Here is a 23,858-nt window from a genome sequence, read left to right on the forward strand (position 1 = left end):
GGAAAAGCATACAAGACAATCTGAACCTTATTCAGGGTTTCTCAAAGCCACTTTTAATGGTGGCAGCTGTGTACTCCTGACTCACATTTTATCATGAGTTTGAATGTCATTGGTTAATGCTGAACAGCCACATCTCCAGTTATAAGAGTGCAACCACATTATCTCACTTTTTTCTTCAAATGATTTTTTTTCAATTGAGTTGTACAGTGTACAAGGTCACATTAGTGGATAGAGTTAAGAAATGATTTATCTTTTTTTTTTCTGTATGATCTGTATGATGGTGTTTAGATTTTTATATACAGTACTGTATGTGTGTAACAATATGTCCGAAAGAATATATACAGATATACAGTTGTGCTCATACATTGGATGGATTGTGTTTGAGTATGCTGGGTTCATGACTGGTCAACACGTACGTGAGGAGCGAAATTTGGACCCAGAGGCAGATATGACGCAGAAGTTGAAAAGTTTTTTTCTACCAGAATCCAAAGTCATGACAAGGAACAGTGTCACTTGGATTTGTTTTGCAAAATTCTAAATATATTTATTCCCTTGTCAATTTGTGTTTTAAATTTTGGGTCAATTTCATAGATGGCGCATGAGTAACTTGTATGGGAAACATTTACTTGGCACCATGCCTTAGCACAAATCACGTGATGTGTATTCTTTTTTTTCTCTTACTGTCTTGCCTTCTTGCATTCTTTATGATCATATGCAACAAAAAAATGCCTTTTACTACATATATGCCATTTCCACATTGACCTCAACATGCAAATTCACTTTTATGGCAACTCTGATATTAAATCATTTATTTTATATTGTAGTCCATATCACAATTTTTGTCGTGCTGAAATTGGATGTGTGCTGTTATCTTGGTCAATAAAAAGTTGAAGTTGCTCTCATGCCTTTTGTTTCCTTGGCCGTCACTTGGTGGCAGTATAGCAGCAGATTTGAACTCTCCGATGGGATTTTTTTTTTTCTGCATGATTGAGCCTGTCTCTGCAAGTGCGTGTGTGCGTGTGTGTTTGCGCGCGCGCGCGCACGCACGAGTGTCTTTTGAGACACATATCTGATACAATGTGCAGGGAAACCACACATGCCCACTGACACTCACTAGTATAACTCAATTTGAGTTTGAGGGAATCAACACTGGCGCATGCTATTGAGAATCAATTGGTATGCATTGTAGGGGTGTGGGTGGATGATTTCACTACATTGGCTGTATTGTCAGAGTGGATGATCCAGCTGGGGCACGAAGGAGAGCAGAGTCAGGACAAATGTGAATGCGATGCTCATGAGGTTTGAAAATGAATTAGGTGAATTGTCATAGAGGAGTGCAGCGCTCATAGCAGAGCTGTGTGTTAATCAATAGTCCCTTCCTGTTTGGCTCGTGGCAAACCGTATCATGGCCTCTAAATCAGAGCATGGAGCACTGTCGGATCAATAGTCACAGACAGTGAAGGCCAGAAGGCAGTAAATAAATGGTTATGCATGGCAGAGGGAAAGTGATTGTGAGTTTGAATGGGCAATTGAAGGGCTTATATGATTGTATGGGTCACTGACTCTCGTGTTATGGTGTGAAAATGTTCAGCTTGTCTGTTTTTCCTGTGGGTGCCCTGTGTGATTTATCTCCTCTAAAGCAAATGTAATCACATTTAATTACTGCAGGCGTTCGTGCGTGCGTGTGTGCGAAGATTATTTCAAGTGTCAAGTCGCAGCTTTGGTGCTGCGAATAATACGAAGTGCTTTGAGTTTGACTCATGTTGACTCTCACGTGACGACTCCATCCTGACGACTCCACTGCAGCACTTTGTCAAGCAGGGAACATAAAGCCTCTTGTAATGTCTCAGAGCGAGCAGGTATGCTCGTGAAGCAAAAAAATCCCCACGGATTTTCCAGATTTAGGGTGAGCCCTGATGATTGCGGTTCATTGCTTGCACCCCTGCTCCACCGTGGCTTTTTCAGCGCAACACAGCACCACATTTGCCCGTTCTAATATTCGTTGTTCCCATAGAACAGAGAGAATGTATTCTCTGAATATTGTATACTAGGTTTATGAGGTGCGGCTCCATGTGTGTCAAAGTAGCAGTTATTCAAAGGTTTAAAATGACAGTAAAACATCTATGCTAATTTCACTTTGTCTGTCAATGCCATTTCGCGTTTACATGTTAGCATTAAGCTATCCGAATGATACGGTTTGTTTGAACATTTCTGTTTACAGGTACAGCGTGTAGAATTTACTGCCATCTCGTGGTGAACTAATAGAATGCAGTAACCTGAGTTCGAGAAGTGCAAGCACGCGCACTACGGTGTCTTAGAGAGACCACACTTTGCAAGGCTACGTGGTACACTTGCAAATATCTTCAGTAGAATTGCAAGCAATATATCATGCCAAACGACTTTTCGTATTGACTCAAGAGACGAAGTAAGTGAATGGAATGTGTTACACCTGCTACTAGTTTCGCTAAATTTGTCTCCTCAGAGTATCTGTAGCAGAAAGATGGCGGCCAAACATGGCAGCTTCCAGTACGGGAAGTACGTCTTATTTCATATAAATAAGCCATTACCTCGCTTCGAGTGACATAAGAAAAATTACGTTGATGTGATAGAACATATTATTTGAATTAATTGTGGCTTTTTGAAAGAATGCACTTCGAAAAACTAACACATTTTTACACTCGGTCCCTGTTTGTCTTTTGTGTTATGATATTTATGATTTTGATAATATAACTGAAATAATATTTCATATACAAATAAGTTTGAAGATGCCTGATAATTTTTGGCCGATTAAAAACATTGTCGTCCATAGGAAATTAAAGAAATAATAAACCAAACCAGTGGTTCTTAACCTTGTTAGAGGTACCGAACCCAACCAGTTCATATGCACATTCACCGAACCCTTCATTAGTGTAAAACAGAAAAAAAGTCAATAAAATTTCAAGACATAAGTACAGTATTAGTTTTTTTTAATTTGACGACGTACTGTCACGACAGTCACACGTTACTGCAGCACTGATTGGACAAGCGATGTAATGTGATCATCTGCAGCCAGTGATGGCCAACCGGGCGTGTCATAACTAATTGACATGTTGAGTCGGGTATGTCTTAACCTCCATGGCAGAGGCTCTGTCGAACCCCTGAGACCGATTAACCGAACCCCTAGGTTTCGATCGAAACCAGGTTAAGAACCACTGAACCAAACTATGAATAAAGCATTTCTTTCTGTTTTCATTTTTTAAATCGGTAAAATCACTTTAAAAGGCAAAAACATCTGAACACCCTGCCCCCTCGGTGACATGTAGCAGCGCATCTGGTGACACTGGACTTCAACTTCTTTGAACGTCTGCTTACTCCATGTAACTTGTGGAAGATCTTGCGTTGTCACGTTCTTCTCGGAACCGCTCCGGTTGAGACTGGTCTGGCTGTTAACATCAGTGTTGCTGAGCTTTCATGAGATCCGCGGAGGTCTTAAGTGACATCACGTGTGACGACGGGTTAAACGGCACAACTTTAGGGGTATTCGACTGTAGACGTTCCACTGTGGTGGTGAAATGACTCAAGCTGTAACGGTGTTGATTTTCCAAAATTACGGTGAGGGGAACTGGGAAAGAGACATGATTAGACGGTTATGAAAGAAGAGCTTAACCTTCAACGGGGAAAATAGAAAAATATAAATAAAAAGCATTGTAAACTTTTAGGTCACCATAAAAAACATCCTTATGGGGCCGCAGTTCTGATCTTCTGTTATGAGGTGTCATGAAGCAGTGAATCAGTCAGAAATAATAAAAATAAAACTCTTGAGTCTTTTTTTTTTCATGAGAGCGACACAGATTGGTGACACGTTCACATATTAGCAATCACAGTTGATACTGGATTATTCAGTCAAAGGCATCTGTCTGTTTTTCCTTTCCTGCTCACGCTGTGTAATGTCACTTCTGTGATAAATGCCAGATCGTGTTTCCCTGGGGGTTGCTGACTTGCTTGAAGCATGTGTTCACTGTGCAGACAATCTATAAGATGAATCTGTTGTTGTTAAATGCATGTGCAACTTTCTGTCTTTATCTGTAGTTGATCTTGCGATTCAGTCTTCAGGCTGAATTGATACATTGCCCCGGTCTGCTGCATGGCACCAACCTATGGCCAGGTAAACAGATGTTTGTATTTGCATCGCAAAAGGCAGTGTGAAAGACCCCCACTTCCCCCCCACCAAAAAAAAATTGGTTTCCCGGTGAAAACATTTAACATGATTGTCTTTATGTTGACTCCATGCAGGATTTGTCTGGAATGTCTGGGTAAACACATCTATTTACTTGAGCTTTTCACTTGAGTGGAATGCTAATGAGCATGTCTTGCTAACAATTCATATGCAGATGAGCGCTTTTGATGCTGGGATGCTACAGTGTGCTCTTGCTGCACGCTTGCCTTTGTTTAATAATGATTCTTTGGAGCTTGCTTTAAGGCTGCCGGGGATGTGCATACAGAAGAGGTCGGTCCCTATAACACGTCCTTCTGGTAATGAGACTTCAGCTCTAAGCATCACTTAGCCTTTCTCCCAAATGTAGTAATATGCTAAAGGTGAGTCAGTGCTCATATGGCCAGTTAATGTGACAGTACAAAGGTTTCCTTGGAGTCTTGCGACCTGAATGGAAGCTCATTATGATTTGATTGAAGTGGGAGCAATCTTCAAAGCGCAAATGCGTTTTATCTTTTGCAACTGCAACTAGTATCATACTGGTGGATGCAGCCGTTTGGGGCTGTCTTATTTATGTACATACAGATGCTGCAGATGCAGTAGGAGTGTGAAAGCTGCCATAACTGAGCAGAGCTGAAGGCTGAATATGAGATTTTGGAGTCGTGTGGTGATATCCAAGCACAACTACATTTGCATGAACCCTGCGGTTAACAAAAAGCGCCCCCCCCAACCCCAAAAAATGACCTCTGCATTGTGTGAACGTCTTTCAATCCGGATCTTGGAAAATGAGAAAAGGCAAAATCAGAAAAAGGCAACTTTGGCACTCCTTCCTCTGTGAAACCGCCTATGAAGAATCATATTGCAGCCTGGATTAGGTTGGAATTGACGTAGGTGTGGGTGTGTAGGCAAAGAACGTCTGATATGTTCTCTGCACAACATAAATCTCTGGATTTTGGAGTGAACTGATTCTGCTTGCAGACTAAATGAGGTTGCTCTGAAATAGCAATATGTCATGTCTGCTCTCATAAGGAAAGTAGGAAATTGAATTTGACCCAAGGATGATGACTATTATGCATCTTTTTCGACTCTCTCTCCCTCACACGTTTACACCTTCCTTTGCCATAAGGATCCTTCCATCTCTGCCCAAATCCAATTTTTAATAGAGTCCTCTTGCTCTGTCCTTGGGCAGCAGTGTTTTTCTCGGAAAATATACTTGTCTCCGTGTTGATGCAACAGCTTTTTATTTACTTGAAAAAAAACCTGCACGCGCGAGCGCACACACACACACACACACACACACACACACACACACACACACACACACACACACACAGACCTCTTCTTATTTCCTGTCCAGTATGTAGCACACATTTTGACATTTGATTTCCGGCTTTTAGTGCAGAAAAATATAAAATACATTTCACATCAGCCACGCACGACTGCAGCAGTTACGGATTTTTATGAATATGCTCTTTTTATGATACCAAGGTTTGACCACGTTCTCGACTTCATAAAAATACAACACACAAGACTGAGCAGTACTTTTGATACAAACTTGGCACACGAAAAGGTCTTCGTAATGAAATTGCTTGGACAATCGATCAGTCATCCATTCATCATTTTCTACACCACTTATTCCTTTGCGCCCAGTCCAGCAGATTTAGGGCAAGGGGGCGGGCTACACCCTGGACGGGTCAGCAGCCAATCGCAGAGCAGATGGAAGAAAAACAACTATTGACACTCACATCCGCACCGAAGGACAAGAGTCTCCAATTAACCTACATGTAGGTTTGTGGAAGTAACCCAGAAAACTCTGAGAAACGGAGGCAAGGACAGGGAGAACATGCCCCAGAGTGTGAGGCGGATGTCTTAACTATTCATCCCCGCCAGGCCGCCTCAGTCCTGTTTATTAAAATAAATGAAAAAAGTGCTCTGCTTTTTTTTTTTTAATGATTTCAGAGAATATGGGCAAAAGTCTTGGGAAACAGTGGGAGGTTCATCTTCCAGTAAAAGTATTAATTTGTTATTTTACCATAATGGACAACGATTTGGTTCCAACATGGAAACAGTTTGGGGAAAGTCTATTTTCTGTTCCACCGTGACTGTCACCCAGTGCGCAAATCAAAATCCTAAAGGCATGACTGGACACGTTTTTTTTGTGGAACAATTTTCACACAACCCTGATTTCGACAAATGTATTTTTCCCTATTTAATTTGAACTTCATGTAGCTTTGATGGTCTGACATCCCAACAATCGGAATTCAAAAAAGGAGTTTCTCCAAATTGGGTTCTTACCAATATATTTCCTCACAAAACTCAAAAGTGTGTTTTTCATTGTATTTTGAATCACGACTGCACCGATTTGAGGTCGGAAGAAAAAAAGCAGATAATTGTAATGATATTATTAGTTACAGTCATTTTATTTGTCGGTGCCTTTCTGTGCACCGTAGGACACCGTACACAATATGAATAACAAAAAGGAAGAATACAATACACCAACCTAGATGGAGTCTTTCAACGATTGGTCTTTGGAATTCATCCTGAAATGGGGGCTGAGGTTTCATAAAAAATGTTTGTGCTCATTTGGTCTTTCATCTAAATGTTCAAAAGGGACATTTCAGAGCCATGAGTATTTTCACCGAGTCAGTTACGCAGGCGAGTCTATATCTATATAACCTGTACAAAACACGACGTTAAGCCGAATCCACTTGATCCACGCTGAATGTAATTGTATTTGAGTGAAATCAACATTGACGAGACACCAAAGTTAACTCTTGCTTCTGTTCAAGGTCATCTGAAGTAATTTGTGATGACTGGCAGGATAAAACAGACGTGAAGGAGAATGTCACTGAGACAAATTGTATCAGAAAGTGGGTCAACTCTCCTGGGCATGCTCAATGAGAGCAGTGTCACAACGGAGGTGCCATTTGACAGCTGCGTGGAAATCTATATTATTTCATTCTGTTAAAAAAAAAAAAAAGGGAAGGCAGGCGTGCACTCATGGAAAGTGGAGCCTGACGTGATGCTGGGTTTTGTTCCCTTAGGCTCCGGTGTAACATGTTGTCCCAACATGTCCCAGTTTAACATCTTGAAAATTATGTTGGCAAATGATATGCTGACAATTATTCACCTAAATTTTCCTCTCATGTGTATGAGGGTCTAGTTTGCATGTGGGTGTGCGCGAGCATGTGAATGTCTCCCATTGATGTATTATTAGCACCGCAGGGCTGGTGTTGTTGGCAGTGCTTTAAAAACAATTTGATACCCTGCAATTTCCTGATGACACAAACCCCAATTACCAGATTGAGTGTTTTTTTTCCCTGCTTGCTCAATAATAAACAAACACTTCAGTGAGCACACAAAATACAGGAAGTCATTTTGCTGTTACACGCATGAAATAGCAAATGCATCGACTATATTTCTTTTGGGTATAAAAAAAATATCAGAACAATTAGTTTTCCTCAGACAAGCATAAAAAATTGACATGGATATTATTATTATTATTACACAAAGCTGTTGTGATCCCCATGGTTCGCTTTTGGGCGCTAAATCACTTCAAATATTGTCATGGCAATATTTCAATGTGGATTTCTAACAGCAGGGGGAAAAAAGATATTAAGTGGACCTCCCAATTGCATTGATTGGATTTTTAGTGTGGCAGCTGCAATCTTCTGGTTAAGATGTGTAAAGACACTTAAAGTAGTGTAGTTGAGCCTGCTGATTAAAAATACATGGACAAGCCTTTCTTAATCCTATTTGAGACGCAAATCCTAATCTTCAAATGATAATAATGTTGACTGTAGCCGAATTAAATTGAAGTCTAAGACCAGATTTCTGTCTTGGGTTGTTGTTCTTTTTTTTTTTTTTTTTTTTTTAAACACATTGGCCAACCCCCCCCCCCCAAAAAAAAACAACCACCTCCCAAAAAAATCAAGCATAGCATTGATTTCTAATCACTTTTCTATGCTGCAGAGAAAATGGCTTCATTTTTTCGATTTTGTTTGAGGGAACAAAAACAAACAAACAAAAAAAAATTGAGCACATTTATTCGTGAATTCATTTGCTGCAGTTGCTCAGCAGTTGAATGGGATTATAGTGGTCTTCAGAGATGGCTATGCAAATTTGTCTCTCATCTGCATAATTAATGTAGCATATTTTGTTGTTTTCCATAATCTGAGCTAGCGGGAGCGTGCGGATGCGTTGACGAACGGAGCCCTCGGGATCTATGTGTGACATTTTTTGTCCTGTTAGATGTTAGAAAGACAATTTGGAAAGATGAACAATGGACATACATCGATGTGGCGTCTTCTTGAGTGTCTCGACAAATGCCTCAATTCTCCCAAATTGTGGGAATCCACCACATATTGGTTTATTGGGCAGTTTGAGTGGTGTTTTCACAACAACAACCCTCCTCTGTTGCAAAAAGCCACACACACGCACACACACTCACACACACGAGCATGCACACACCGCGATCTTTCTTTGTCTCTGTTGTCAGTCATCATTCACACTGCAGGCATTAATAATACAAAAGCAGGCAGAGGAGAAGAGGAGGAGCACTCAGACAGTTTGGCAGCTATGAGGGATTGGAAGAAAGCCACTTGAAAGAATGCGTCTCATGTCTGTAATTCTTTTAGCCATTTTTAATGCTTCTGGCCTTCACAGCGAGGACAGCTTCATTGTGCCGCGCTGGACAAAAAGCCTGCGACTGGACTGCAGGAGAAATATGGATTGCGTCCAGGCAGCTCAAGTTTCCCACTTGTCCGAAGACCACGACTATATGAAACGAGGCTGCAGAACCAAAGCATCCTCGACTGTGTCGGATCAGTCTGATGAGGAACAACAGTCGGCAGAGTCAAAGGGATCAAATGAAACGCTGTGAACGAATCATTATTTTTTCATAGTGACCGAAAGATGTAGGTCTCCGGTAATACTAGCCCCGGCAGCGGCGGCAGTGACACTGAGACACTTCCGGAATAACAATTACAGCGAAGGTTGAATTTCACCGTCTCAGTCAGCCACTGTACTAAAATCTACATAAGAGCATGTTTGTCAATTGATTAGTAGTGCGCAAGTGCCCGGGATCCAAGTCGAACGCTAAAGGATAATCTCATTAATTATGGATATTTCGAATTAACGCATTGCACCCGTTAAATTATGGAGAATCTATTTTGTGGTAGTTTTCAAAGAGACTGCTGAATTATTAATACCTGCAGCCATGACTGGGTTTCTTAGATGAGGACTGCCCCTACCTTCTTCAATTCTGTTCCACCTGCTCTTTCCTCATGCAGCCGCTTGGCCTTTATTAAAAGCAGACTTGTTTTGTTTTTTTTTTTCTTTCTTTCCACTCCCTTGACCAGCACAGTAAGAGGATCTGAGCACATTTCATTACTGTTTGTTATACGAGAAGCCCATATGTCACACTGCTGCCATGTGCTGCCTGAAAGAAGCCTAATCAGGTTTCACAGTGAAGGCCAGAGTCCAAAAGAGAGGGCTCTCACATATAAGAGCAGGACAAAGCGTGCTCCCATAACTATGACTTGCTGATTTCGGCTGAATGTTAATGCCAAACAGTCTGACTCTTTTTTTTTTTTTTCTTCTCCTGTATGTTAATGGAGCCGAGGGACGCTTATCAATCCAACGCTCGTCCCTCCGCGCGGCTTCTCGGAAGGTCACACGGAAAATACGTCAGGGTCACTGGCTGTCACCGGATCTTGATTTACAACACCTTTTAACACACGGCATTTCCATTTATCCAGACGCTTCTTATCACCTCCAAAATAAAAATGATGCAGCAGTGAATAATAAACTCAATAAATCAACTCCTGATACTACTTTTAATACTGCGTCACTAAAAGGACATGACAAATATCCAGTGACTTCAGCGAACCTGGTGAGTGTGTGTTGAGGGATGATGATGATGATGGTGATGATGATGATGAAATTGCAACCCTCACAAGATAACTGTTGGTTTCAGCGCCTCAAGAGACGCTTCATAAAGATGAAGTTTTGCGCAACTGTGACACAACAAGATGTATAACGAATATGACAGACGAGGACCATTTAGATGAACTGCAGAAAACAAACTGCCGCATACCGCAAACGCAACAGTAAGACGAAGCTTTTAATGTGACTCCACAGGCTTATTGATTAACTATCAGTGTTGTTGCCCCAAGGAGCAGTGATGCAACCATCCATGTAAATTACAGTTGCTTCACTGGGACTGGAAGCCAAGGTTATTTTATTTTATTTATTTTTTTCCTAATAATCAGTTTCTACGAATGAAGTAGTTAAAACTTGAGTTTATGTGAGCTGAATAAACTTCGGTCACCTTCTTACTTGAACATTCCTGAAATGACACAGCAATCAGGCTTTTTGTTGCTTTTTATCCTTGATCCTAAATCGCTTGTCTTTTTTTTTTTTTTTTTTTTTTTTTGCCTATGAAATAACCGTGGAAGAGTTGGAGAGCATTTTATGGCTCTTTGTGCGTTTCTCCGCACTCGGGGGAGAGAAATCAAAAACCGCAGCAATACATTTCCCATTAGCGTTCAAAAAAAGAAAAAGAAATACACACCAGAATCACATTGTATAACTATTGAACAAAGCAACATTGTGTCAAAGTACATACATTGTACTCTCAGTTCGCAGAAAACGTCTTGAGCTCGCAATCAGCAATGGTCATGAATGTCCTTGAGTTGCACTCAAGAAAAATAATTGAGTGCAGCCTCCTTTTTTTTCCTGTAACATTTAGAGGTCTACTTACTGTGCAGCTGTTATTATCATTGACACATTTTATGTGTCCATAATTCTAGCCAAATTATGTCATTTGCCATCGGTGAGATCTGCATTTTTATTAGCCTGATTTCATGCTTTGCATGCTTCCAGACATTGGTGATCGGGGCCCCTTGGGGGGTATGCGAGGGGATGGGGGGGTGGATAATGAATCAATACAGAGGTCAATGAACATGACACGTAATAATCAAGTGTTTGACACGAGAAAGTAACTTGTTAGCCATATCTCCGAAGTAAATGAGAAAGTGGATGTGAAATCAATGGTGGCAGTTGCTTTTGAAAACAGGCCAGTTGTATTGATGCAAGTCGACCACGTGCGGATCTGCATGGCAATGGAAAACAGTTCAGCAAATATGAAAAATGCATTTGCACACTTTCTATGCAGTCACTCTATGTCATTTGCAACGGGTAGTCGTTTTTTTTGTTGTACGAAATTAAAATGCCGCCTTATACTAATGCTCGCTTTTTGCATGGCGTGGCGTCGCCTGAAGGTGCGTTTCTACTTGTTGTGGTTCGTTCATTTAATAGATATAATTGGTATGAGACAACACATTCCAATAGCTCTGCAAAGTACAACCACAACAATACACATATTGTTCCGTGAATTCCTCTGCTTGTGTCAATAAAAAGTGAGCGTGATTAATTTTTTTTTGTAGAGATTTTTTTTTTCTTCTGCCAATGTTGTGATTTCAATTCACATGTAGCACAGACATAGTTTAAAAACTCCATGACCCGAGGGCACGGCAATCCTCACGTGTTTTTGAGTGTAATCTGTGTGCTGTTTGTAAATTAGGATCCAAGCACCGCCTTGTGTTTTCCTGGCTCTTCACTCGCAGTCAACTGGTTGCGTTTCAGCTCCGATGGTGGTATACAGGAGGCAACGTTGACTTTCCCGGGAGCATTTTTCTGATCTCATGTGACAATTAATCATGGCACGTCACTTCAAAGCATGTCTTAAGCGGACAAAAAAACCTTACTGACTCATGTGTTGACAAAACTTGTGAGTATTTAAGAAACCTGAAACCGGTCAATGACGACATGGCCTCCTGACATCACTGCAATATCTTTCTTTCAAAGCAAAAAGAAAAAAATAATTGTCTGAATTTAAAGAATATCATGTTGTATGTTTACCCTTTGTTACAATGCAAAAAAAACATGTGATAACCTCATTTCTCACGCAAACCCGTCCGTTGCTGCACAGGCTGGCTGCAGTGTCCCGTCGGATTTCTCCCGAGGCTTTGTGAGCGGCACCAGCGCATCACTGCTCCCTTGGGTGGAACCTCCTTCAAGAATACAAACAGGTGATCTATGGGATTGTGCATACAAGTCCCGCTATTAATAGATTGTCCTCGTGCATGTGCTCAACAGATATGATCCTGCAAATGTTGAGATTATAAAAGATAAAGAGGAGATCCATGGGTAACACCGCGCACGTTGTTGATGCGTTAATTGTTGGAGAGTGTGCACATCATGCGTTTGTCAGACATCGACATAAAACGGACCCATCAGAGAAAGTATTTCACTGGTGGTCACATTCTCAAAGTGAAGCCCCACCCTCCCCCCCCACTCATACCCCAGCAGCTTCATACCTCCGCCAACGTGTTCCCCCGAGAGAAGAGATTTTGCACAATGAGCCCATTATCATCTATTTAGATGCCTTTGCATCTGCGTGGGGGATAACCCAGAAGCGATATGACACAGGCCAACGCAGGATGACGCTAACTTGTGATGGAGATATATGAGAGTCTGCCTCCATATTGGTTGGGCCTCAATTTGATCCCCCGCGTGATTGAACCTCCACTTTTGACCTCGAATAATGCATACATTTGTCTCTGAGCGGGGCGGAATAACACAGGGGATGCTTTGCATTTATTTGCAAATGCAGGGATGCGAGGCCTTTCCATGTGCTGTCTGTGCGAATAAGGCAACAAATCCTTTTACCCCCCCTTGAACATATACATTTTAGGATGCTATTGTTTGGCTGTGGTCCCGCCCTGTCTGCTTTATTCAGCGTGAGTAATATCGCCACTTGCGCACTGGCGATTTTTAAAGTGCCTCTCTAAGTTGGAGACCATCTCTGAGTCACCATGCAGAGAAGAGTAATTGTAGGTGACAGCACTACGGGCGACGGCACAGACAACAACCAAACCATGAATTAATGCTGCTGGAGTATGCAGAGTCATCTCTGTTGTGTCAGCACGAGATCCCTTAAGGACAGGCCAACATTTAATGGCCTACTCAATCAGCTGATGATCCATGTGGCATCCACTCACCTCACGGGCAGGGCGACATTTTTTTCATTAACTCTTCTTTGCGTAAAATTGATCGACGGGTATGCTAGTGTCCTCTTGAATATCCTCGCGTGCATATCTTGTGTGCGCTGGCTGCTTGCATGCGAATTGTCCCTGCGTGTAAATGCTCTTTAAAGAGCTGCCCAGTACAGTCCCTCTAAGACATTGATTTAATTGCAGAGGCTGTCAGGGATGAGAGTGATGGGCCTGATTGAAGAGACACAGTTTACACACAAGGAGATTTGCGCCGGAACAGACTGGATGATCAACCCAATCCCACTCCAGAAATTGTGCGTGCAGCTGCAACAGCAGCAGCTGAACATCTGGAAGTGGGTTTGACTGAGGTGAGGCCGACGAAGATGTCAGGATTAAAATCCAAATTCACAGCAGGCAAAAATAAAACCTCGCCGTAATCGAATTATTTGCAGGAAAATGTTTGAATTTGCGCATACGTGAACATACATGTTCTCAAACAAGATCATTTGATTTAAAACACACAAAAAGAAAAGACACAGGTTAAATGTCACCAACTGTTACAACTGACCGCCATCTGCCCACACGAACACAGACACTTGTTTGTCTCTTACTCTAAACTGTACCTAACCCCAATTCACACGCGCGCACAACAGTACATGCATACACACACACACACACACACACACACACACACACACACACACACGCACATACAAGCGCACACAAGTCAAAGTGGGCTTGATATATGAGCTCAGGAAGCAGATGAATCCGCACATTGGGACCAGAAACGTATGCAATTGGTTATGATTATCAAACAAATACCAACATCCTTAAATGTTTTTTATTTTTTCCCCTACTTACTCACCACAAGAGCAGAAAATAATTTCTGACGGAAGTGATGTTGAATTGCAGTGTCATAATCATAACGCTGCATCGCATTGTGACAAGTTTATGATTTAGGGATAACGTAATTTCAGGAGGAGGATAAAATATTGGCCATACTTCCCATTGTAATGCTGTAAACCACCTTAACCAACAATATCAAACCTCCAAAACGGAGCAATATTATATAAGGCAGAGAGATTTTGAAACAGCTGTCGTGGATTTGATTGTGCAACTATACCAAAGGGAAGTGTTAAAATGTGCAAGTGTAGTGTGTAAAAAAAAAAAAAAAGAAATAAAACGTGCGCTCTCAAAGACAAACCGGTCAGCCAGCCCCAATTCCAGCAGTCTAAACAAAAAAAAAAACGGTGCTGCTCAATGTCATTGGGTCTGATGTTATCTCTTCTATTGCCATGTTCCATTTTTACAGTGAGGCAGTCAGGAGCTCCCAACAGACATTCACATTAACTGCGCCGGCAGGAGAGCTATTTCCTATCGCGCTATAATTTCCTTTTCAAATAGGTGGACTCTTTTGGGTGAGTTGCGCATGAAAATGGTCTATAAACTGCAAAGGATTATTTTCAAGCTCACGTGTGCAAAACTCACTTCAGTTTAAATCCTCCCTGTGTTTTCAATCTTGAAACCTTCGCAAAAAATGAATACTGTACGTAGACCAATAAAAAAAAAATACTTTGGGACTTTTGTAAAACTCAAGCGCAGTCGAAATGTAAGATTGTTCAACACTACAAAAGTGCAAGTGGAAGACATTGACTGTGCATTTGAAAAATGATGTCAAAAGGAGGCAGTTGCTGCCTTGCTCAGAGGCACTTTGCTACTGCTAAGAAAACTGCTTACTCCAGTAACCCAGTTTTTTGCTTGCCAATCTCAGTCCTTCCAGATTGATCTTTGTATTTATGGTTCAGTTTCTATTTGGGATATTTTATCCAACGCTAAGCTGCTCTATAACCTTGAACATGAAAGCGTACAACATATTTTGTAAAAGATAAGATGGCTGAGGGACCTCAAATGCAGTGTGTGGAAAAAGAATCCACAGCTACACCAGCAGAGCGTGATAAATAGATTTGAACTTTTCTGTCAGAATAAGAATTATATCGTCAAATATAAGTAACAAATGTGTGTACCGGTATACATTTTCCAGGCGCAGGTGTTAAAAAAAAAAAAACGTTTCGGTTCCACATTGACGAGGTTCATGGCTGGTGAGGTGCTGACTTCACTCGAGTCGGTTATAAAATTATGATTCCATAATAGTAACTGAAACTGTATTTAAATTTTGACCTAAGTGAATCATATTTTGTCGTAGCTTGTAATTATGCTTCAATCAATTCACACTGTTCAACAATGTAATTAATATAAGGTCAAGATTATTGCTTATCATTGTTGGGGTTTTTTTTGCTCTCTTTCTTTCAAATTAAAAAAGCATTTAGTTTTACCTTTATATTTAATATGTTATAAAAGCAGAGACTGATACCCACGTCTGGTATCATAATTGCATGTCTGATGGTTTTTGGAAAGCGGGGCGAACATTGAAACTGCCGCCCAGATTGTTTTTCGGAAACTACAGGACTGCCAGGCTGTTGGTCTGAACATTTCCAAACCATACACTTCATCATACTCACCAACGATGCTGTAATTGTAACTTGTTCAAGCAAGTACAATAGCCTTCGTCCGTTAAGTATAGTTCAGTTGTATTCAACCTTTAAGTACAATACATTTGGGTTCAATCTTTTAGAACCGTTGGTTTTCAAGTATTTATCCATCCATCTATTTTCGAAACTGCTTATTCTATCCCAGCTGACTTCGGGCAAAAAAAAAAAACGGATTACACCCCGAGACCTGTCGTCAGTCGGTTGGACGGCACACATAGAGACGGACTATCATTCAGTCACACATTCACAATGTTGCTTGAGTGGGGACTGAACATGCTGCCCGCACAGAAGTCAGTCGATTCCACCACGACACCATCTGTGACCACTACACCATATCTTTTTAGGTACAATTTTTTTTAACTTTTATGTGCAATACATTTTAATTGAGGCATTACGCTAGTGGTGTATAAATTTACGTGAATGTGTGGATATTTGGCTTTGTAAAGCGCATATTGGGCACCATATGGTGTAGATCAGAGAGTCAACAGTCTTTTGAAAGTAAGAGCTACTTAATCGATATTTCTGAAATTTGTTAAAATTACCTTTAACCTCGTGTGGGGTTAAGATCCGTAGATGTCATCACTATATGTCAACTGTGGGCTTGTGAAGCCTGCTGTGATTTCAGGCTTTAATATTGATATTGATCTTTGTCAAGACAAGTGTTCACATTTTTAAATGATCACTTCTGAAACTTAGTAACAGCACTGCTATTTGCTGAAGCTGGACAATGTTCCCAGTGACTACAACTACACAATTTCATAATGGTATGCCATTAAACCCTTAAAGTTAGGAGGGCCCGCCGAAGAGCCCTCCATCATCTGTCAAAATAAATCGCCGATGCATGTCGTCATCTGAGTACATGTGTGAACATGTTATACATCTTTTAAAAGCTGAGTTTCTGGAGATTTGAATGGTAACCTACATGTTACAATTGTCGAATTTTGAACCGGAACTTGGGGAGACCTCAAGCTTTGATCCTGTAGTGTTTTCAAGTCCTAATCAACATTCTAAATCCATTTTCAAGACAGATTTTGTGAAAAGAAATTAGACGAACATAAGATTCACCTTTTTTTTTTTCTGTTTTCGAACATCCATAGTTCAGTGACAGGAGCACTTACACAGATTCTTACTGTATGGGAGAAATATTCATAATGATAAAATTTTGAATATTTCAAAAAGAGACCAAAACTATGCTGATACTCCAAATGGTTCAAGAACAGCTACAAATTTACTTTGGGTGCACCTTTCTATAGGCGTTTTTGGCAAAGTTGCCCTCGGTTTAAGGGGTTGAGAACCACAATGTTTGACAATTATATTCGTGCACGTCAATGAGGGGCATTGCTTTGGTCCGACTTGGAGGAGTGAAATCTGGCTATGGCGGTTTGAAACTGCAAATTTGCTTTCAGTCATTTCTAAGCTACTTTTCAAGAATAAAACTATTACGGAGTAGATGAACACTTGCGCCTACTACGCTACCGTATTTTAATGTCGTCCATTATGCTGATATGATGACAGTAAAGTACTTTTTGAGGCGCTGCAGTTTTCGAACCCCTTATGGAATACAGTGTATCATCTGTTTCCTTGTCATCTCCGATGTGTGTGAGGCACATTTCCCCCCATTTGCACATGGATGGTCCCTACCAAATAAGTGCGCGTTGTCCTCAAACGTGTCCCAGAAAGACGGTTCCCAAAAGAGTCGGAGCGCGCACTGGCGCCCCGCTGTGATGTTGTGTCTCTTTAAGTGCACCAGGCAGTGCTGTTGGTCCGCATATGGAGCGATCCGTGCGGGGCTGGCTCTCCGCAGAGTTCGAGCGCCGTCCTTCAGCTCGGGCGGCCGACTGAGGCGAGAAAACTGTTCCCCCCCACAGCCCGCGTCGCAAACCACGCCGCGGCTGGAGCAGATGCCAGGGGTCGGGGAAGCGCAGGGTGGGTGGTCTGCCTGGAGCGGACGGGTGAGCACGCGGGGGCCACAATAGTTGGTGTCGCCCTCTCAGAGTGCTGGAAGCAGCGTGTCGCGGCACATCTGCGGTGCTGTAGATTATTCAAGAGCACTCAGACGGTGTTGGAGCTGATGGGATTGAACAGAGAAACTACAGACATTGCGAGCTGCCTGCTTCTCAGAGAAACATGTTGAGGTCCCCCCAGTTGACGAGGAGATAAAACAAAACATCTCGCTACAGCAAACCATCTTCCGCAGCCTTTTCCCGACTCAGGTAACATCTTTTCAAATCTTTTTCCTCATCGAAATCTGAGCGCGAATGAGTTCAATGCGCACAAATAGAGATGTTACAGAAGTGTGAAAATCTTTCAGGTCACTGCTGCGGAACAGACCATAATAACTGAGACAGCAAGGGCATATTTCACTGTGGAGTTTTTTTTTATGTGCTGCAACTTGTTAAAGAAAAGCACGATTAGGAATTTGCTTTGTCTGATTTAGGTCGACTTCTAGTATAAGAAAATACCTCTAGTGAACTTGTGGTCTTCTTGTTCCTTACACGGCCACATTTGATTTATTTCACCGTTTTATTTCAAATGTATTCACCGCTGATATTAAGTACTTTCTGACAGATATTTAGGTGACCCTTTGCGTCACCAGTGGCTAAATTCAGTGATTGTCAACCAGCGTGCCATGACAGATGATCAGGCATGTCACGGAAATGTGTCCAATTTCACATAATTTGTCCTTAAATCCTTATCAATTACGCATATATTTTTGTCATCTATCTATGTAGCGACGCATAGTGACAGGCAGAACAATTAAACGCTCTTCCATAAGATGTCTCTGAAAGTCTAATAAACCTGTGTGTCCACCTGTTGCATTTCATGTAACAGAATAAGTCATAGCTTCTTGCGTGTATATCAGCTTTGTGTTCAAATAAGCAGGCCCAGGTTTCGCCATGGTAATGAAAATGCGTGAGTAAATTGAGACGAAAATGATCATTATTTCAGTATTCATACCTTTTGTGAAATATCAGTTTGGAGGTGTGCTGTGAGATTTTTCTCAAGGAAAACGGGTGCCTTGCCTCAATCAAGGTTGGGAAACACTGGGTTAAGATGCACACAGGATCTTGGACAGCAATCATTTACTCCCAAGTGTGAAGCAGCCCGACTTCCTTTTGAGTGCTAATTTTTAACTAGTGGCACAATTATGATGCAGAACACATCCCGGTACTAAACCCACATCACCGCCTTTCATTCGGATATGTAGTTTAGAAGATTAGCCATCACATTAAACATTGGTGTGCCTTGTACTGGATGTGTACACTTGGTCAGCTCAATGGCCCCAATATTAGATATTTAAATGAGCCAGACCCGTGGTGAGAGTCGTTCCAAAGATTGTGATGGACAATATTAGGGAGATACCATTTTAATAATTTATGTTTTATTGTAATTGTTTCCATAAATTTATAATGGCTCTATCACATTAAGAGGTATTCCTTATGCTCTGCTCCTTTTAAATCACTGATGAACTATCAATTTCCTCTGAGTAGGATGTGTTGCAATTCTCAACCACTGCAAACTACAACCCTGGGTCCAGACATTGTTTTTAATTTCATACATCTCTGCTAATACCTGTCAAAACCGTGTGGCAGTAGAGGTCATTTGTTCTCGGGTCGCTACGCACAAAAAAGTAAAATACATACATAAATAAATAAATGAATAAAATTGCAAATGGTTGTTGGAAAGATGCCAGTCTGTTTGCTGGCTTCTGTCGAGGTGCCTTTGAGCAAGACATCACCCCCACTCCCTCACAGTTCCATTTGTCAAGCACTGTTTGCACTCCTTACTCACTCTGAGTCTCTGCTTGCATGCCAGCATATCTGTGATCTGGTGCGCCATGTTTGCGACACAAAATTCACAGCAGAGTGTGAGTTGAATTTCCCGTTGAGGGATCATCTTGATGATTGATGATACAAACCCCACTGTTAAAAAAGAAAAAGAAAAACATAAACACAACGATTTACAAATCCTTTGCAACCAACTTGATATTCAAAAACGTTATTTATTTATTTCTTCAACATGTTCCAAAAAAAAGCTGGGACAGTGGTATGTTTACCGATGGGTTACATCAACTTTCCTTTTAACAACAAAAAGCATTTGGGAATGGACGGCACTATTGGTTGTAGCTTTGTAGCTGGAATTTTTTGATATTCTTGCTTATTGGACAGCATAAGTTGCCATGCCCACGTCCAATCATGAAGTGCATTTTGTGTATCTGTTAAATCCAGAAATAGCACCCATAACTGACACTGTGCCTCTGAATACAGTGTGCCGTATGGTTGTGAAAATACAGTCAGTGATCTCTTACTTGCTTACACGTGTTTGAAAAAGGAGTAGGGAGAAGTAGAAACTTATCTAGTCCCGTTTTTCGGGATCAAAGGTCACGGGTATTCAAGCTTGGTTTTCGACCTTGCTGCTAGATATTTTTTCAGATTCTCTGAATCTTTTCATGATATGATGTACCATAGATGATGAAATCCGTAAAAAAGAAAAAGAAAAACATAAACACAACGATTTACAAATCCTTTGCAACCAACTTGATATTCAAAAACTTTGTTTATTTATTTCTTCAACACGTTCCAAAAAAGCTGGGACAGGGGTATGTTTACCGATGGCTTACATCAACTTTCCTTTTAACAACAAAAAACATTTGGGAATGGACAGCACTATTGGTTGTTGCTTTGTCGCTGGAATTTTTTGATATTCTTGCTTACTGGACAGCATAAGTTGCCATGCCCACGTCCAATCATGAAGTGCATTTTGTGTATCTGTTAAATCCAGAAATAGCACCCATAACTGACACTGTGCCTCTGAATACAGTGTGCCGTATGGTTGTGAAAATACAGTCAGTGATCTCTTACTTGCTTACACGTGTTTGAAAAAGGAGTAGGGAGAAGTAGAAACTTATCTAGTCCCGTTTTTCGGGATCAAAGGTCACGGGTATTCAAGCTTGGTTTTCGACCTTGCTGCTAGATATTTTTTCAGATTCTCTGAATCTTTTCATGATATGATGTACCATAGATGATGAAATCCGTAAATTCATAGAAACTGTTCATTTGGAAATGTTCTAAGACTGTTGGACTATTTGTTCACAAAGTACTGAACCTCATCCCATGCTTGCTTGTGAACAACCGAGCCTTTCGGTAATGCTCCTGTTTCCAATTGTCCTGTACACTGTTCCAAACAGGTGATTTTTGAGCATTCCTCAATTTTCCCCGTATTGTGTTGACCCCGTCCAAGCTTTTTGCAAACATGTTACAGGCATCGAATTCAAAATCTTTTCTTTGATGTCTATTCAGTCAAACATAGGTTGATTTTAATTAGCGTTTTACACAACGCCCCAACTTCATTGGGGTTTTTTCATAAAAAAAAATAAATAATAAAATAAAATATACAGAATACACATCTTGAATGGCATCTTCTTGTGTTGTTTCATATGTCATGGAGTGGGTGTACCATTCATTCTATTTCACCTAACCTGATGCCAACTTTCCTGAAATGTAGATTTTGTGCTTTATTGACCGTATTATGTACGTCATCCAAATATTTGCGTTCTTCACAATGTTGCCAGTGACACGTTGACATGACTTCAAAATCACCTCGGCATAAAGGCAACGCCACACAGAATCGGGTTCATGACTTTAATGAGTGAATGCCTGCACACTCAGCTGTATGTACCCACCTTCCCGCTCATTGTTTCAAATGGCCTCGGTATACTGTAGATCACCATATCGAACGATGCACTCAGCGCTTTGTGCAAAACGCAAGAAGCGAGGTTTATAGTGGCCCGAAGAAATATCGCAGTACTGTTGAAATCGGCTGATGAATGGCAACTAATTGGTCATGCTGCTGCTCTTTCAGCATTGGGCATGCCAGTAAATAAGAAGCATAGAGCACGACAGAGCCCTAGTTATACCGGCGGCGACACAGCGCTCAGTTCATCACTTCTACGTCCAGGCCGAGCCGAATTGATCAATGGCAGGAGTGTCTCTCTTTCACAGAAATTATAGCTCCCCTCCCTGTTGCTCAGTCCTGTAACACCCTGCTAATGGAATTTTGAATCCCATTATAGCATTATTAAGGTGCGCAAATGTGCGGACACTCATTAGAAAAAATAAAATCACATGAATTGCAGTGCTGGCAGGGTCTGTGTCACCGTGCTGGCTCGGTCCTCCCCCGAGGCAGAGGTGAACAGAGAAATATGCCAACTCAAAGCAATTCGTATTTGTGCGCCGAAGAAAGAGAGCGTGCTGTTCCCGCTGCCGCTGTGAATAATCATGGTCAAAGTCACAGCTTTTTGCGCCACCAGGAGCTCCCCTCTCCGCGATCGCAGCAAAAAAGAGCTTCGGCCTCAACAATTATACGGCACATTTGGTGTTGAATTCGAGGGGAGTTCAAGCTTGGCTTCTGCCGCAGAGGAGAAGCCGAGACACATTCCTCACAGACCTGAAGTCTTGTGTAGTGACGGGTCGGCTGGCAGCAGAGTGTGAAGGCTGCATTCCTCCCGAGCTTATCTTTTCATCCTCTCAGCGACCTCTCGGGGACGTGCTTGCGGATCATATCCAATGGCCGCGGGCTTTGAAGATGGCCGGAGGAGCTGACAAGAATTAGACTTTGCTTTCTTGTGCTTGCCATTGCAGGGACACGACAAAGGTGTCCTTTGAGTTGTGTGCCTGCTGGACATCGCACTCACTCCTGATCCAGTATATCAGCATCAAGAAAAGGATGTCAAGATCCTCATTAGAGAGCGAGTCCAGAAATAGCCTGGCATTAAATACTCTGCTTTCACAGCTAGTGACGCATGGAACCTCTTCTACCCTTGATAATGTCAGCCGTGCAAAAAGCAGAATATCACATTAGTCAGCTGAATTAAGGATTCAACTCTCACTTGTTTTCCTAAAAAAAAATAAAAAAAAAATACTGGACCTTTCTGGAAAGAGGATAATCTTTCAAACACAGTTATCTCTGCCCAGATCCAAGGAAGGGGTCAACCTTGCTGTATGAACATCTCAGACGGATTATCGGCTTATGGAAGAATTATTCACAACACTAGACCTTTTTTTTTTCTTCTTCTTCTTCTTCTTTTTTTGTTGCAGAGAACACTTCCAGGTAATCACTGCCTTCACAGGTAGTGGTGAAATACCAAGTATTTTGTGGTGAGATATATATATATATATATATATATATATGCTCCGGCCTCCCTGTGTGGGTTTTCTCCGGGTACTCTGGTTTCCTCCGACATTCCAAAAACATGCATGGCAGGCTGATTGAACACTCAAAATTGTCCCCAGGTGTGATTGTGAGCGCGGATGGTTATTTGTCTCTGTGTGCCCTGTGAGTGGCTGGCAACCGGTTCAGGGTGTCCCCTGCCTACTGCCCAAAGATGGCTGAGATAGGCTCCAGCACCCCCGTGGCCCTTGTGAGGATAAAGTGGATGGGAAAATGGATGCATGGATGGATTTACATAGCATATGTCCATATACCAGTATTTGTAAATAAATAAATACATAAATAAATTCCCTTGTTTTGATAATGATAATCCTGATCCTGAAGGTACACCTTGGCCAATCAATCACAGAGACGTCCATGAAGCCAGTTTTGAGTCATTTGTTAAGCTGCATGTTTTTGGAAAATGGGATGAACGTGGAGAACCTGGAGTAAAAATATGGAAGCAATTGTTGATTCGTTGTTTATTGAAGAAGTGGCAAAATGCAGTGCACTACCTGGATGATTGCAACCATCAGTGGCTATTTTGATTCAGTCTGAACTTGTTTACCGTCTAAAGAAGTACAAAAACGCAACAATTATGGGAAGTTGAGCTACAGCCACTTACGTCCACGATGACTCAACATCTTTAGACATACAGGATTTTGCTTCAAACAACACCGGTAATGAAATAGAAATTCAAAACATTTTGTGACATTCTGCCATTCCATTAAAAAACAAAAAAAAATACCCATTAGCACTCAAGATATTTTGGGGCGTTTTGCAGAAGATGGTTTCTAAGAAAACCTGTGCAATTTGGCCACTTGTCATTCCTATAACTCAACTCAAATA

At 41.4% G+C, this 23,858-nt stretch overlaps 1 protein-coding gene across 4 annotated transcripts in view; it reads left to right on the top strand.

Annotated features, from left to right (window-relative positions):
• The first annotated feature begins 17,541 nt into the window (after positions 1–17,541).
• wscd2 (WSC domain containing 2) overlaps positions 17,542–23,858 on the top strand; it is a 49,695-nt gene continuing 43,378 nt past the window's right edge. For all 4 annotated transcript variants that reach the window (XM_019861960.1, XM_019861981.1, XM_019861963.1 and 1 more), the window contains exon 1: positions 17,542–18,013. The gene's annotated coding sequence lies outside the window, so the exon portion shown is untranslated. The remainder of the gene's footprint in view (positions 18,014–23,858) is intronic.

Source organism: Hippocampus comes, unplaced genomic scaffold (genome assembly GCF_001891065.2).
Source record: "Hippocampus comes isolate QL1 unplaced genomic scaffold, H_comes_QL1_v1.1 scaffold147, whole genome shotgun sequence".
Lineage (NCBI taxonomy): Eukaryota > Metazoa > Chordata > Actinopteri > Syngnathiformes > Syngnathidae > Hippocampus > Hippocampus comes.